This window comes from Triticum aestivum, chromosome 4A (genome assembly GCF_018294505.1).
Source record: "Triticum aestivum cultivar Chinese Spring chromosome 4A, IWGSC CS RefSeq v2.1, whole genome shotgun sequence".
Taxonomy (NCBI): Eukaryota; Viridiplantae; Streptophyta; class Magnoliopsida; order Poales; family Poaceae; genus Triticum; species Triticum aestivum.
The window spans coordinates 320,795,600-320,799,753 of NC_057803.1; positions in this window are offsets into that span (position 1 = coordinate 320,795,600).

The following is a 4,154-nucleotide window of genomic DNA, read 5'->3' on the forward strand; positions in this document are numbered from 1 at the left end:
AAATAAATAAATAAGATAAATAAAAATAGTAAATATGATTATTAAAAATAAAAATGATTTAATAAAATTAATTATTAATTAATTAATTGATTAAGTAATTAATTAAGTTAATTAATCCTGATTAGATTAACATAATCACTAATTAATTTAACTAATCTATAATTAAACAAAACAGAGAATGACAGGTGGGTCCCACTGGACCCACATGTCAGGTTGACCACGTCAACTCTGTTGACTGCTGATGTCAGCATGACATCATGCTGATGTCATTAATCTGTTTTTCGAATTAATTAAATAATTAATTAAATTCCAGAAATTAATAAAATCTTTAGAAAATCATATCTTTTAATCCGTAACTCGGATTAAAATACTTTCTACATGAAATTTGCTCAGAACGACGAGACGAATCCGGATACGCAACCCGTTCGTCCGCCACACACCCCTAACCTATCGAACTCGCAACTTTCCCCCTCCGGCTCCTCTGCCCGAAAACACGAAACACCGGGAATACTTTCCCGGATGTTTTCCCCCCTTCACCGGTATCACCTACTACCGCGTTAGGGCACACCGAACACCGCGTATTGCCTTGTTATATTTTGTGATGCTTTGTTTGCTCTGTATTCATTATTTCTTCCCCCTCTTCTCTCCGGTAGACTACGAGACCGACGCTGCTGCTGACCAGTTCGACTACGGAGTTGACGACCCCTCTCTCTTGCCAGAGCAACCAGGCAAGCCCCCCCCTTGATCACCAGATATCGCCTATTCTACTCTATACTGCTTGCATTAGAGTAGTGTAGCATGTTACTGCTTTCGTTAATCCTATTCTGATGCATAGCCTGACATTGTCGCTACATCTGTTGATACCTTACCTGCAATCCTATATGCTTAGTATAGGATGCTAGTTTATCATCATTGGCCCTACATTCTTGTCAGTCTGCCTTGCTATACTATCGGGCCGTGATCACTTGGGAGGTGATCACGGGTATATACTATACATACATACATACTATACAGATGGTGACTAAAGTCGGGTCAGCTCATTGAGTACCCGCAAGTGATTCTGACGAGGGGGCTAAAAGGACAGGTGGCTCCATCCCGGTAGAGGTGGGCCTGGGTTCCCGACGGCCCTCGACTGTTACTTTGTGGCGGAGCGGCAGGGCAGGTTGAGACCACCTAGGAGACAGGTGGGCCTGGCCCTGTTCGGCGTTCGCGGATACTTAACACGCTTAACGAGATCTTGGTATTTGATCTGAGTCGGCTACGAGCCTATACGCACTAACCATCTACGCGGGAGTAGTTATGGGTATCCCGACGTCGTGGTATCAGCCGAAGCACTTCAGACGTCAGCGACGGAGTGGCACGCGCCGAATTGGACTGGAACGCCACTAGGCTAGGTCTGCTTTCGGCCGCCCTCGCAACGTGCAGGTGTGCTATGGGCGATGGGCCCAGACCCCTGTGCGCTTAGGTTTAGACCGGCGTGCTGGCCTCTCTGTTTTGCCTAGGTGGGGCTGCGACGTGTTGATCTTCCGAGGCCGGGCATGACCCAGGAAAGTGTGTCCGGCCAAATGGGATCAAGCGTGTTGGGTTATGTGGTGCACCCCTGCAGGGAAGTTTAATCTATTCGAATAGCCGTGATCTTCGGTAACAGGACGACTTGGAGTTGTACCTTGACCTTATGACAACTAGAACCGGATACTAAATAAAACACACCCTTCCAAGTGCCAGATACAACCGGTGGTCGCTCTACCTCAGTGATATGAGGAGGGGATCGCCGGGTAGGATTATGCTATGAGATGCTATTTGGAGATGCTACTTGGATATGCTACTTGGAGGACTTCAATCTACTCTCTTCTACGTGCTGCAAGGCGGAGGCTGCTAGAAGCGTAGTCTTCGATAGGACTAGCTATCCCCCTTTTATTCTGGCATTCTGCAGTTCAGTCCACCGATATGGCCTCCTTACACATATACCCATGCATATGTAGTGTAGTTCCTTGCTTGCGAGTACTTTGGATGAGTACTCACGGTTGCTTTCTCCCCCCTTTTCCCCCCTTTCCTTTCTTTCTGGTTGTCGCAACCAGATGCTGGAGTCTAGGAGCCAGATGCCACCGTCGACGACGACCCCTACTACACCGGAGGTGCCTACTACTACGTGCAGCCCGCTGACGACGACCAGGAGTAGTTAGGAGGATCCCAGGCAGGAGGCCTGCACCTCTTTCGATCTGTATCCCAGTTTGTGCTAGCCTTCTTAAGGCAAACTTGTTTAACTTATGTCTGTACTCAGATATTGTTGCTTCCGCTGACTCATCTATGATCGAGCACTTGTATTCGAGCCCTCGAGGCCCCTGGCTTGTATTATGATGCTTGTATGACTTTTTTTTATTTGTAGAGTTGTGTTGTGATATCTTCCCGTGAGTCCCTGATCTTGATCGTACACATTTGCGTGCATGATTAGTGTACGATTGAATCAGGGGCGTCACACCTTTGTACTCATGTTTGCTTAATTACTGTTTTCAGACGACAACACCGCCCCCTCCGATGGGTTCTACGTAGACCTTGACGTCGATGAGTGACTAGCCACCCAGGTGGTGATCCTGGCCATGGAGGGCCCTATGTAGATAGACAGGCTTCGAGAAGCCTTCTTTCTTTCTAGAGTCTGTACTCAGACTAGTTGCTTCCGCATGTGCTTGTATGTTTGTATGACTTGAGTGTCGGGTCATGTGACCCCTATCTGTATGAACATGTTATGTATGGCTCCCTGGAGCCTTTAAATAAAGTACTTGAGTTGTAGAGTTTTGTTGTGATGCCATGTTGTATGTACTCATATCGGGCATATTGTGTGTATGATTGAAATGCTTGGTATGAGTGGGATCCGACAATCTAGTTGTTTATCCTTAGCAGCCTTTCTTATGGGGAAATGTAGTCTAGTGTTCCTCGAGCCATAGTAGTCTGCTACAGCCCAGTTCACCGGAGTCCTGCTAGCCTAGCACTACTGCTCAGGACACTTGACTGTCCGGCATGTGTTTCACTTCGTTCCTATGTCTGTCCCTTTGGGGAAATGTCATGCTGTGACTTCCAGAGTCCTACCTAGCCTGCTACAGCCCGGGTTCCCCGGAGTCCTGTTAGCCCAGTGCTACAGCCCGGAATCAATCGCTGATGACCGACATGCTCGATGTGATTCATGTATGCCTGTCTCCATAGGTCTGTGCCGCTTTGGGTTCATGACTAGCCATGTGGCCCGGGTTCTCTGTCATATGGATGCTAGCGACACTATCATATACGTGAGCCAAAAGGCGCAAACGGTCCCGGGCCGTGGTAAGGCGACACCCGTGGGATACCGTGCGTGAGGCTGCAAAGTGATATGAGGTGTTACCGGCTAGATCGATGTGACTTGGAATCAGGGTCCTGACAGTTTTCTTTTCCTTTGATGTACTTGATGACATAAGGAAAAGACTCAATAAATTCACTCCATTTAGCATGACGCTTTGTAACGCCCCGAGACCGATGTGCCAGGTGTCTTCCAGTTATTCGTTGTTGTTTGCCTTGTCTTTGCTTGCGTGTCATGCATTGCATATCATGTCATCATGTGCATTTCATTTGCATACATGTTCGCCTCATGCATCCGAGCATTTTCCCCGTTGTTCGTTTTGCAATCCGGTGCTCCTATGTCACCCGGTGTCCCTTTCTACCTCTTTTCGTGTGCGGGTGTTAAACGTTTTCGGATTGGACCGAGACTTGTCATGCGGCCTTGGTTTACTACCGGTAGACCGCCTGTCAAGTTTCGTGCCATTTGGACTTTGTTTGATACTCTAACGGTTAACCAAGGAACCGAAAAGGTCTCGTGTGTGTTGCAGCCCAACACCCTTCCAATTTGGCCCAAAACCCACCTAAACCCCTTCTATCATCTCGGTCGTTCGATCATGATCGCGTGGCCGCAAACCACACCTCATTTGGACTCTCCTAGCTCCCTCTACCTATATATATGTCATCTTCCCCGAAAATCTCGCGGATGAAACCCTAGCTCCTCCTACCTCGCGCAACCGGACAAATTCTCCCACATCGGACATGTCCGCGCCGGCCTCCATAGCCAACCACGCGCTGCCACCTCACCACCGCCACCCACTCTCTCCTCCCACCGCCGTCGCGGCCCGCGGAGC